Source organism: Leptonychotes weddellii, chromosome 1 (assembly GCF_054177405.1).
Source record: "Leptonychotes weddellii isolate Sample4059 chromosome 1, ASM5417740v2, whole genome shotgun sequence".
NCBI lineage: Eukaryota > Metazoa > Chordata > Mammalia > Carnivora > Phocidae > Leptonychotes > Leptonychotes weddellii.
In genome coordinates this window covers 118,820,242-118,833,705 of record NC_138369.1, presented here as the reverse complement: position 1 = coordinate 118,833,705, position 13,464 = coordinate 118,820,242, and the positions used below count along the sequence as shown (strand labels likewise).

At 49.4% G+C, this 13,464-nt stretch overlaps 1 pseudogene; it reads left to right on the top strand.

Moving 5' to 3' along the window:
* The first annotated feature begins 4,519 nt into the window (after nt 1-4,519).
* LOC102733387 (galectin-related protein pseudogene) lies at nt 4,520-12,698 on the top strand (annotated as a pseudogene).
* The last annotated feature ends 766 nt before the right edge of the window (nt 12,699-13,464 follow it).

Here is a 13,464-nt window from a genome sequence, read left to right as displayed (position 1 = left end):
GGGGAGGGCAGTCAGTGCAGGAGTCGGTCAAGAACATGGATTTAGGGGCGCCTGGGTGGTTCAATCAGCTAAGCGCCTGCCTTTGGCTCAGGTCGTGATCTCAAGGTCCTGGGATCGAGCCACATGTCAGGCTCTCTGCTCAGCAGGGAGTCGGCTTCTCCCTCTCACTCTCCCTCTGTGCTCTCTCTCTCAAATAAATAAAATCTTTAAAATAAAAAAAGAACATGGGTTTGTAAGTCAGACAGATTTAAGTCTGTCCCTAGGCACGATACTTGACTGTGCCTCTCTTTCTTCATCTGAAAAAGAGGGATAATAATTTTACTTACTCTTTGGGATGCTGTAAGAATAGAATTAGAGAAAGCGTGGTCAGACTTCTGTTCTAGGCCTGGCCTGTTGGGGGCGCTCGGGGAATACTAGCTGTGGGGAGGTCCGCAAATAGCTACCCTAGTCTGGGAATACATATACCCCAACCTAAACTCAGCTCTCTATATTAAGTCAATCCAAATAAAATTACCAGTATTTCACTGTTTCCTGACCTACAAAAATGGCAGTTTCACATGATTCCCTCTAATAGAACAAATGACAATAATTACAAAGAGCAGCTGGGGTGTGGTTATCAGCAAGGTCCCTTAGGGATCTCATGGTACATCTGAGTCTTGCCTAGAGAGGCAGAGGGAGGTGGTTTAATTCCTTGATCTGTCCTACCTCTGGAGCCCTGCTCTGTGACCATAAAGACCTCTGATACAAATTAAATAAGTCCCAGGGATGTAATGCAAAGCAGGGTGACTATGGTTAATAATACTGAATATGCACACTTGAAAATTGCTAAGAGAGTAGATCTTAAAAGTTTCCAACACAAGCAAAAAAACCTGTAACTATGTGTGGTGACAGATGTTAACTAGACTTATGGTGGTGATCATTTCACACTATATATAAATACTGAATCATTGTTATACACCTGAAACTAATACGTTGTACATCAATTTTTTTTAAAGAACTCTGATAATGGGGCGCCTGGGTGACTCAGTCGTTAAGCATCTGACTTCGGCTCAGGTCATGATCCCAGGGTCCTGGGATCGAGGCCCGCATTGGGCTCCCTGCTCCGCGGGAAGCCTGCTTCTCCCTCTCCCTCTCGCCCTGCTTGTGTTCCTGCTCTCGCTGTCTCTCTGTCAAATAAATAAATAAAATCTTAAAAAAAAAAAAAAAAAAGAATGCTGATAAAATGACCCCTCCCTGCCCCAAGTGCTTTCAGTTTTAATGGTCAAGTCAGTGTGCAGAGACAGTTTCAACAACTGTGGCCACCCCAGATTCTCATCAGCCAGACTGCAGGGGGTTGCCCCGTCACTCTGCAATGCTGTCCCCTGCTTCCTGCCTCTCGGTGGCACCAGCTGCTCTCTGGAAGGCAGCTCCTGTTTGGAAGGTGCTGGGGCTCTCGCGGCCTCTTCCGACCCCAGCCCCTGGCACCTAATCCGAAAGTCTCTCCTCCTTCATCTGGCCCTCAGAGAGGCAGGGGAGGGTCTGGTGGGAAGGGAGCCAGGCCCAGATGGAGTCCACACTGCAGAGGCCCCACCTGGCGGCCCAAGTCCTCCAGCCTGAAGCTGTCCCTGAGAACCGCAAACTCATAAACATACTGCCGGCTGCTGGTGCCTGAGCTTCTCCTGTTGAACTCTGTCCCCCTCCTCCCTCCCAGTGGCCCACAGGCCACATACTCTCTGAGAACGCAGGCAAGAATCCTAGAGCCCCTGCCAGAGGCACAGAGCACCGTGCTGACAGCCAAGCTGGGCCTTCCGCTAGTTAGGCGGTCAGACCACAATCAAGTACAAAGCACCTGCTGTAAAGACAAGCGCCCTCAGAGATCAGAGGGGACGTGCCAGGCCGACTGTGCCAGTGGAGGTCTCTGAGAGTTGGGAGAGCACAAGGTTCATCAGCAAGTAATGTCATGAAAGAAAGGGGAGGAAAATGGTTTGGGGATCGACAGCCAGCACAATGCCGACCTGACAAACTTTTTGCCACCCCACGGGACCGCTGCGAAAAGATGTCCAAGGTTTCCTATTAGGAGCGTCCCTCACTGGGTAGAAACAGCCAGGGCCTATTCTATCATCATGCTCAGTCACTGGCTGAGGCCACCCCAAGAAGAGCATGACCTCAGCTCAAAAGCCGAAGCGGACCTTGACGCGGACCCCGATGCTGAGGCCGTCCGCTCACCTCGCTGCTCGCGGCTTCTTGCAGGGGGAGCGAGCAGCGCGGCTCTGTGTCTGCCAAAGTGTGCAGCGCTGCTGCGTGGACCCACTCTCCACACACATGTGGGGAGCAGCTCCCCTTGGGCCCTGCAGGCCCTCTTCCTTAGGGAAACCTACAAGAGGGAAGTTGGGGGGGCCATAGAGACCCCATTCGCCACAGTGGATCTTGGGGCCACGGTGGGTACCCATGGTCTTCCACCTCTGCTATTCATTCTAAAGCCCCTCACCGTCTGCTGTCCCAGTGGTTCCCCTGTAGTGAGACCCACGTCCTGGTGGCTGAGGACTCTGAGCCCCTGGTAACGAGATGTACTAATCAGATCCTCCTTCAAGAAAAGATGTGCTTCTGGGTGCCTGGGTGGCTCAGTTGGTTAAGCGACTGCTTCCGCTCAGGTCATGATCCTGGAGTCCCTGGATCGAGTCCCGCATAGGGCTCCCTGCTCGGCAGGGAGTCTGCTTCTCCCTCTGACCCTCCCGACCCTTCCCCCTCTCATGTGCTCTCTCTCTCAGTCTCTCTCTCAAATAAATAAATAAAATCTTTGAAAAAAAGAAAGAAAGAAAAGATGTGCTGCTAACTGCAAAGAGGGTGGTGATCTGAGAGCCCCAGCTGCCCACATCATCGGGGCTCAGTAGCACCTCAAGAGTTGTTTTCCGCTGCAGACGGCACGGCCTTGCTCCAGAATCCTAGAGCCCAGAGTTGCTATATTCTCCCACTGGGATTTGCAAAAACTTCCTATGGCATCTCTTCCCACCACCCCTACGTCCAACATCATTGGCTCTGCCAGGTCACGTGGCCCAAGTGGCGGGGCGCTTGCGCCGCAGCCTGCACCTGCTGCAGGGCTGTTGCTTGCTCTGGGGCCCGCTCGAAACTGGCGTCCTTTCGTTTGGCCTGATATATGGGCTAGAATAGTACATGCCAGGAATGGAATATGTTGCCTCGAGAACCCAAAGAAACCCACTAGGCATTGTGCTTTTTTCTTTGTATGTGGTACAAGATGCAATTATTTGTCTTCTACTTTGGAGGGACTCCCTCGGCACACCACTGACCACTGGACCTCTAACGGTTTTACTGATGTGGCAGGACCCTAAATCTCCAGAGACTTTATTCTACCCCCAGTGGGTCACATGTATCTCACCAAGAGCTCTAGTCATCTCCTGCTCATCTGGCTTGATCAGCATAATGTCATAAATGTTGGGAATCAGTATGCTGTTTTGTTAAATATCTAGACAGTCCAGATCTCTTCGGACTGCGTTAAGACGGGACAAACTATAAATGAATATTGCTTTCCATTCCACGTGAATGCCAATTGCTGCTGACCCTCTTTTCCGATAGAGATAGCTAAAAATCTGTTTGCCAATCGGTGGCCGCATCCCTTGTACCCAAGACCTTGTGAATCTGCTCCAGCAAATACACCACCTCTGGCAGGAAAGCTGTGACTGGGGTTACCATTTGCCTGAGTTTGCTGTAGGCTGTATACATTCTCCAGAAACCATCTCATTTCTGTAGAGACCTGACTGCTGATTTAAGTAGAACTAGGACAGGGACCACCTTCTCTGCATCCTTCCGATTTCTAAGCATGGCACTAATTTCTGCCTTTCCCCTCAGGATGTGACAGACGTTGTTTTTGACTATTCTGGCTGAAGGGCAGGGGGCAGTTTCAGAGACTTGCATTTGACCTTCACCATTCTGATAGCTCTTACGCCACAGGCCAAGGTTCCAGTGCGGAGGTTACTCCAACTGCCAAGTATGTCAATCTCAATTACATAGATCACCAGATGGGTCTATGGACACAATAAACCCACTGTAAGTTGGGTCTTCGGCGAGGATTCCATGTGCTCTTATGCTAACAGGGGACCATGATAACATTTCAAGTCTCTGGATCAACATTAACTCAGACCCTGGGTCCAACAGACTTTGAAATGTCTGAATATTATCCTTTCCCCAGGGAGTAATTACCATAGTAAATGTAGGTCCCTTTGGGGAAGGACTGGGAACGGTGAAAGGGCACATTTGCCATGGTGTGGGGTTCTCCCCGGTGTTCCAGCCACCTCTTCAGTCAACAGGTTCTGGGTCTGAAAACAGGCTTGGGTCCAGTAACCAGGCAAGACATCATGACTTTGTATTGGGGTGACCACCGTTAGCCTCCCACTCATTCATTTTTAGTCTCCTTTGATGACATATGCATATATATACACACAGTACTCTTTTGGGTGCCCATCTCTTTTCCACTAAGGACACTGTTCTATTGACCCTCTTATACGTCTCTAAAGATCAGGCCTCCATGATGGTCACACTGAACTTTCCATGTCACAGCCATAGCTTCAGCGAACCAGGTTCTGTGCCCGCCTCTTTGGGCATCCGTCCTGGCCTGCAGCGGAGGGACACCAGTGAGCAACTTAGTCATGGCCTTGGTGAGTGGTGTGTTCTTCAGTCTCCCCTGAGAACACTGTCTTCTTGCCTAACGTACTATATCCATTCCGAGTGCCTGCTCATTTCCCTGAGCCTTTCAGCCCCTTCCTCTACCATCTTTCCTGGCAATTCAGACATTTCAACCTCCCTCAGCCTGAGCTATGGCCTTCGCCTGGCTTCGAGAAGCCATCCTAGCAATGAGCTTACCCCTTCTCCTGGGGTCCTTGCCAGGGTGTGAAGTCCTGTGTCATGTAGCTCCCTCACCCAGTCCTGCAACTCTCCACGAATCCAGGCCCACCAGCACCCCTAGCCCCTGCCGGTGAATGTGAACCAGATCTCCCAACTCCTCTGGGCTCTAGTCCCCTTCCTCCTCCATCAGGCCAGCATGTCCCCAGCCAAATTATGCAGCGACTTAACTCTGGCTGTCAGCTGGCAGCCAGGAAAGGAGTTAGAGGTGGAAAAGAGTTAGGGACCCCTGTTGCCTTGTGTGAGGGGGAAGGCCTCAGTATTGTCTACCCACATGGGGCTGGGGGCTCACACTCTTGATGTAGCTGGTGAGCCACCTCTGCAGGCTCTGAAGGCCAGAGAATTTCAGGGATTCAGAATCTTCCAGAATATCCACCCGGAAGTCCCTATCCCACATGTCAGGGTCCTACCAACCCGCATTGGCTGAGCATTCAACCATCTTTGGGGCTCAGCCCCTCTGCCTATTAAATCCTGGGCTTCATTTTCAGCTCTTTTTTCTTCACCAACCATGCAAGATGAAGGCTTCTTTGTAAGGTGCCAAAGAAACCCTCTGGCTCTTAGTTAGTTAGTTTTCCACTTAGTTTTCAATTTTTGTTAATTGTTCTCAGATTTTCATTATACACCTATAGATCACCAAAGCAACTATCCATTTCCACTTATCCACATGTGTGTATACACTTATAAATACGTTACATATAACATATGTTTATCAGTTACATATATATGATTCTCCTCTGCATACCTTCCCAGTGCCAATCTTCCCAATAAGAGGATAATTCTTCTCCACCCACGTTCCCCCAAGTCACCACCAGCTCATTCCGGGCTGTCCATACTCACCTAACTCCTGGGATGTGGCCCCCATTGCCAGCTGGGTGATGGGGTGATTGGTCCCCAAACTCCATCTTTATTTACTTACTGAGCTGGAGGTAGGAGTGCCAGTGTCTCATTGGGGCAGGACTTGCGAGAAGGCAGCAGACAGCGGAGAGGGCGGGGAGAACTCGCCGGCCACAACGCAGACCTGCTCTGGTCTCAGCCTGCCCAGCAGGGAGCTCTGGAGCACAGACGCCCACCAGAGAAGGCCAGCCTTGTGCCAAAATGGCCGGCCTTGTAACGCCACCTGAAAAGGATGTGGCCTCAGCTGAAGACTGAGATTGGTTCTGAAGGAGGCTACAGCTGAAGCTGTCAGCTCACCACGCTCTTGGCAGCGGGGTGGTGAGTGTTTTCTCGAAGAGCTGACAGGCACGTCTCCAAGCAGCCACACAGACAATGGCAAGACCGTCTGAGAGCTGTTTCTGTGCAAGCCTGTGCAGGGTGTGGTCAAACCACGGCGCCATCTCTCCTGTTGGTAAAGTGGTGTTGGGTAGAAGTTTACCAAGACGATAAGGTGGGGAGGGGATTCTGCAGACGGAGGGAACCAAATGTTCACAGACCAATGCAATGTAAAACATGGGAATAGTCTCGAAAAATACAGAGAATTTAGTGGAGCTGAAGCATAAATGTTGGCAGGAGGTAGAAATGGCTGGAAGGAGTGACTGACTGACTGACTGACTGGGGGATGAAGGAGGGGAGGAGCCTAGGACGATGCCCTGCTTTCTGGCTTGGTCATCCCTTTTAGCTGCTCACCTTCTCCCAAAAGACACTGGTCCATGGGCTTTGTCTTTCTCCACCAATTTCCTCTTCCCCATGACCTATGGTCTCTTCCCCCTTCTGGCCCAGGTCCCTTACACCATTAGACCTCCCTCACCCTCTACCACCTAATGCATAATTATAGGAGACAACACAGGAAATAGGCCCCCCAGCAGAGACTGCCGGGCATTGTCTGGGGTGGGGGTAGGGGGTACAGCTCACTTGTTCAGCCCCTGCCCAGACCATCACTTCTCCCTGATCTGTGGGGCTCTCAGTCCTATAGAAATGGGTGGTCCAACAGGTAAGGCCCTCCCCAGTCTGCCCAGACCTGCCTGTCTAGCCTCCCCCTCTGCCCGCTGTTCTCCTCTCGTGATTTCCCACCCCAGGGCCCCCCCTCTGCTTGCAACGTCCAAACCTTCAAGGCCCAATTCAAATGGCACCTCCCCACTGATGTCCCCCACTGTGAGTATCTCTGTGCCTGATCTGTAATGGCTTCCCACGTTGTCCTCTCCACTCCCAGCTCTGTGTTGTGGGCCTCTTATGCCCTTGCTGGCATCCTTTGCCAGACGTCAAGGACCCAAAGACAGCGTCCGTTCCAAGCAGGGCCTTGCTCTGAGTGGGGGAAGGAGAGCACACAAGCAGGGGCCCGTGCAGAAAGACAGGTCCTGGCCTCTCGGGGCAAGAGAAGCCGAGCGTCAGTGGCCCCACGCCACTACCGCCCACCCAGAGACATGCCCAGCCCAGCGCGAGCCTCATGGTTCTTCATATCTACAGGGATCAGTGCTCTCCCTTCATGATTAATCACTGCAACCAAGAGCCCAACACGCCAACAGGTCACACCCTTCCCGTGCAGGGCTTACCGAATCCTCTCGGCTGCCTTCCCAATGGCCCCAATTGTGCCCTCTTCCAGACTGAGGGTCCCAAAGGATGTACCCCAAGGAGCTCACTCACCAAGGTTTGGTTCCCAACCTCGGGGGGTGACAAGGCCCCAGGACATCCTTGCACCAGAGGACACCAAGTGACAAAGCATTATGTGGGGTCACTCCTAAAGTGGGCTCAGGAGTTTCTCAGAAGGAGAAGTTGACAGAGAAAGACAGATTGTGACTGAAAAACACGCACCAGGTTAGGTAACATATTTGCAGCTATGTTCTTTCTTCTTTCTGTTCTTGCAGAGGGAAAAGATGCAGAAATAAACAGATGCTAGGTATGGGAAGCCCTCCCTTAGAATAATGGACTGTAGCCCAGGTGAGGTCCATACTAACCAGTGACCTTGGGCAGGTTACTACTCTGGGCTTTGCTTCCTCACCCATGAAACGGGCATCAAATGGGTTGTTGTGAAGATTAAGTGAGGTGATGTATATACGAAGTGCTTAGAACAGTGTCTTGGCACATAATAATTGCCATTATTATTTGTATTATTTTTCCTAGGATGATGAGAACTGCAGCAACGTGTGTGTGTGTGTTGACATATTTAATTAAAGGCTCAGAAAGGTATTGAGAGCATTCGCTTTCAGATGGAAAGGATGATTTAATCCACTCTAGCCTTGTGCAAACCATGAACAATTAAGCAGTAATTGAGAAGGTTAGCAAGAAAGATAATTGAGACTCGGGATGTTTGTGTTCCTTACAATCCTGTGTGTAATGATAGGTTTTTATATTTAGAGCAGAAAATTATATGCTTTCTAATTTTAATGAAAAGTAATTTGTAATTTAAATGAAAATTGTATTTGGTGAGGTCATGAGCTGTGAGCAATAAATGAGTTCAGAAAGAAAAAAGGATGAAAGAAATCAAATGGATAGCATAACCCCAACTACCTAATGTTAAAGCCCCTACATTTACATCTGGAAAGTACAGCACAGTTTCTGACTGGTCCAGAGCTAAGGCGCATATATATCAAGAGTCATCTGACATCTCTCCTACAAAAAGATCTATTTAACATGAAGAATGAGAGGCTTATAATGGTTAATTTTTATGTGTCAACTTGACTGGGCCACCAGCGCTCAGAAATTTGGCTAAACGTTACTCTGGCTATGTCTGTGAGGATGAGATTAGCATCTGAGTCCACAGGCTGAGTGAAGCCGACTGCCCTCCCCAGCATGGTTGGGCCTCATCCCATCCGTGGAGGGCCTAAATAGAACAAAAGGAAGGAAGAATTCACATTCAGTCTGTTGAGCTGGGACGTCTCTCTTCTTCTGCCCTGAGGCTGGGACTTACACCATTGATGCTCCTGGTTCTCAAGCCTTCAGACATGGACTGAAGCTACACCACCAGCTCTCCAGTTTGCAGATGGAGGTCATGGGACTTCTCAGCCTCCATAATCACATGAGCCAATTCCTCATAACAAATCTCTATATGCGTATGTATATGTATATAGTAGGCATATGCTATATATACAGTATAGAATAGTATATAGGGTATATGTATAGTATACAGTATGCTATATATGGGGGGGGGTGTACCGCAAATACTATTGGCCCGGTTCCTGTGGAGGATCCTGGCTAACACACCTGTGTATCTGTGTGTGCGTGTGTGTATGTGTGTACACACAGACATAGATATAAACACACACACGTATGTATTTTTTATATTATCATTGTTTACTAAGGTGGAGGTTTAAACATCTGTGGACATTTTAGACAGGGCAGAATGGCTAACAAATGCTGAAATGTGCCAAGGAAATGGGCCCCCTCAGAGAGAATTTCCCATGATGGAGAAAAAGACTGGTAGAGCAAACCAGGCCTGAAATGGTCCGCAAAGGTTGGTAGCGGCTCTGGGTGCAGCATTCATGACACCTGATACTCAAATACTCCCCAGCGCAGTGCTCCGGGCCTCAGGGAGATACATCAAGACCAAAAAAAAAAAAGTCTGTGCAGACTAACTGAGTGGATGGTCTACAAAACTTCCATTCCCTTCGGAGTCCCGGCAGCCACTCCCATGAAGACAGCACAGGCGGGAGAGGCCCTCCCCATCACTGGTCCCAGTAACGAACCTGCTCTGGTCTCAGCCTGCCCAGCAGGGAGCTCTGGAGCACAGACGCCCACCAGAGAAGGTCAGTTACATATATATGTCGGCAGCCCCGGCAGCAGCTTTCTGACACGGTGGGGCCCGGGGTTGCTGTGGCGTGATGCCCGCCGTCAGGTGGCAGCAGGCATGCGCAGCCTGGCCAGCGCTGTCAGGGCCCGCAGCCGCAGAATCAAGGCTCCGAAGCTGCCCCCCTGCAGAGCAAAGCGTGGCGCAGAGCAAAGCGTGGCCCAGCGCCTAGCTACACCTCTGCGCTGATAGACACTGGAAGACCTGGGGAAAGGCGGCTCCCCGGGGGCTCGGGAAGGGCTGGGGACTTGGCTGTGAAAGGTGGTGCGCCTGGGTTTGTCTTCACGGGCCCGTGAAACCTGGCGCTCCAGTTAGAGCCGTGAGAAATGATGATAAGTACTGTCGAGTTCCGTCCACGTCCACGGGGTCCTGCCTGCGTGCTAAGTCCGTCCCCTGCGTTCTTCCGCGGCCGAGGCTGCCCGAAAGCTCGGGGCTGAGGAAGGGAGCGAAGTCGGGTTGTGAAAGTATTGCCCTATCCTGGGGCCCTGCCTGCCGCGTTAGAGAGGAGCCCGGCCAGTCCTCAGCCGCCTGAGAGCAGACCTGGCCCCCCGACCCGCACCCCCCATGGGGCCTGTGCGCTCCTGCTGTGTGGCCTGCAGAGCTGGGCCAGTGGCCTATGGCGACTGTTGAGGGGTGCACATGCCTCGGAGGCTGAGTCACTCGCGTTGCCACTCCTCCCCCCAGGCGGAAGGCTGGCCAAGGCATGGGCACTCTGTGGGACACCTGACTCCGGGACTGGTCATCCGTTACATGGGGCTCTACTGTGCAGGGATGGTGTCCCAGGCCCTCTTCAGGGGCCAGAGGCTCCTCTTTGTCCCGATACCACCAAAGGGGCAGGGCCAGAGGTAGTAGTGACAGGCCTGTGTGGAGGGAACCCTATAGATGGGAGCTGGCTCTCTCCGAGGAAGAAGGCCTGCTCTGCTCCACAACTCACCCCTCATACCTGTCAGGGTGATTTCAGCTGCTGGTTCCAAAGCTCAAGCCACACTGCCTCAAACAGGAGACAGGATTTAGTGACTTGAATCACCAAAAGGTCTAGGGCAGAGAGAATGTCCATAGGACGTTGATCCCCAGGCCCTTACTCTGTTTTCCAGCATTTCTTTTCAGGACATGTGGCAACACCTGCCACTCACATTTTGAATGGGATAATTGAAAGGAAAAACCCCTCGGTATCTTCCAGCATTGCACATATCTGTCCAACAGCATTAGCTAGAGCTGGATCCATGCATCCCTCTTTTGTGTGTACGTCTATCATTTCCTGTCTCCTGACTTTCTGTCTGGTTCTCAAAAGAATCCGAGACCCCAAAGAGGTTACAAGCCATTGCCTAAAGTGGAAAAAACATTAATTCGTGATAGTTGTCCTTAATTCTAAATGTTGAGCAAATACTCAAATTCTGTTTATAATCATAAAAATCTGGATGTGGCAGAAGGCTCATTCTGACTCCTGCGGAGGCTGGAGAAATTCTCAGAGCACAGAAAAGGCAAGACAGGGGGCCCCACTGGAGCAGAGGGAAGACAGAACTGAACACATGACCAAGTAGATTTTCTCCTCTTGGGCCTCAGCTAGCTTCCGATGGGAGCCAATGCTTAAAGAGGAAAGATTCAGAGTAGTTTATCAGAGCTCATTCATTATTTGTGATACTTGTAATACATTAAGTATTTCTGTTTATTCTTAGGGCAACTGTATGGGCAGAATAATTCTCAACTTAGCTTTCTTGTTATGTTTGTGAAACCCTAAATTGAAAGAACTCCACGTGAAATGCGAATTAAAATCACACTGAGATCTATCTGAATATCTAAAATTAGAAAGATGGGCTCTACCAAACGCTGTACCAAGTGAGGATGTGCAGCAACCAGAACTCTCTACGTTGCTGGTGGGGATGGAAAATGAAACAACCACTTTGGAAAACACTGGGAAGTTTCCTCAAAAATTAAACATACACGTACTATATGATCCAGTCATTCCACTCTCAGAAATCTACATTGGAGAAATGAAAGCACATGTCCCTACAAAGACTTGTACACAAATATATATAGCAGCTTTATTTGTGATAGCTGAAACCTGGAGGCGACCCAGATGTCTACCAACAGATGAAAGAATACTATTGTGCAATGAAAGGGATGGACTACCGATACAACAGCATGAATGAATCTCAGAATAATAATGCTGAGTGAAATAAGTCAGACAGAAAGAGTACATACTGCATACTTTCATTTACATAAACTTTTAGAAAATCCAAGCTTCTCTATAGTGACGGAAAGCAGACCCATGATTGTCTAGGCACGCGGGATGGGGGGTGGGGTGGAAATTACAAAGGTCCACAAGGAAATTTGGACGGTGATGGATACATTCAATATCTTGATAATGGTGATGGTATCACAAGTACATCCATACATCAAAACTCATCGAGCTGTAGTGCGCACGGGAGCCAGCCTCCAATTGCTCCCCAGCCCCGCTCACTTCTGCCCTGGATCCCTGCCTGCCTGTGCTTCTCGTCCCACGTCCCCCGCCTCCTGCCTCCTCCGAGCAGCCCTCCCTCCGTGCTCCGCCTTGTTCCCCAGTGCAAGACTTTGGCCTGATCCACTGCGATGCAGTGCTGAAACTAGATGATGGGCATTTAAACAACTCCTTGGGCTCTCCAGTAAGAGATTGTGGTACTTCCCACGACTGATAGTTCCATTTTGTGGGCACATTAAAGCTGGCATGAGACCAGGCAGGAAGGTGTTGGTGGTGGGCACCGTAGACCTCATGCCAGAGTGCTTTCCATCAGATTGACTTCTGGTGACTCTGAAAACCCTCCTGCCAATGTGGCAATTGAACGCAAAGCTGTGTTCAAAATACAAAAATTCTTGAGTATCTGAGGAACAGTCAGCCATCCCTTACTTTCCATCCATCCCAGACCAGCCATTCAGGGTGGAAATTCTTTGTGAACACTTACGTTTCAGAGTGTCTGTGGATGGACACCAACTTTTTTATTTTTACCACCGCATTCAAACGTTATCTGCAGTTGATACCATAAAGATAAACGGGGACCTCCAGATCACTAAGCTTGGCTGGTATCATTTAAACCATATCTGTTTCAAATAGGATCAGGTGCCACAACTATCTGCCTGTAGGTCTGGAGAAACTGGCCTTGCAAGATCTGGAGACTTTAAAAGAAAATAAAAACAAAAAGCAAGTTTCACTGTCTCTTCTTTCTGTGCAGTTTAAACCCAAAATGACAACTTCAAACTGTGGTTTGCCCTTAGGAAGCTGTCAGAACAAAGACACTGAGCCATTATTTCCAAAACAAAGCAATACATTTATGCTGGGTTTTATTCAGACTAAACTAAAAAGAAAAAAACCTTATCAAATTGTATACTTTAAATATGAAGTTTATTGACTATCTAGTACACCTCAATAAAGCTGTTTGTTAAAAAAAAAAAAGAAAGAAAGAAAGAAAGAACCCCAAGAGTGGGAAAAACAGGTGAAGGGGTTAAAAAGTACAAACTTCCAACTACAAAATATATAAATCATGGGAATGACATGTACAGCACGGTGACTATAGTGAATATTATTGTACTGAATACTTGAGAGTTGCTAAGAGAGTAGATCCTGAAAGTTCTCATCACATACACAAACACACAATTTGTACCTATGCATAATGATGGATGTTAACTAGACTGATTGTGGTGATCATTTCACAGTATATACAAATACCGAGTCATGTTTTACAACCGAAACTAATATAATGTTACATGCTAACTACATCTAAATTTTCTTAAAGGAAAAAAAGAACTCCTGGGGCGCCTGGGTGGCTCAGTCGTTAAGCATCTGCCTTCGGCTCAGGTCACGATCCCAGGGTCCTGGGATC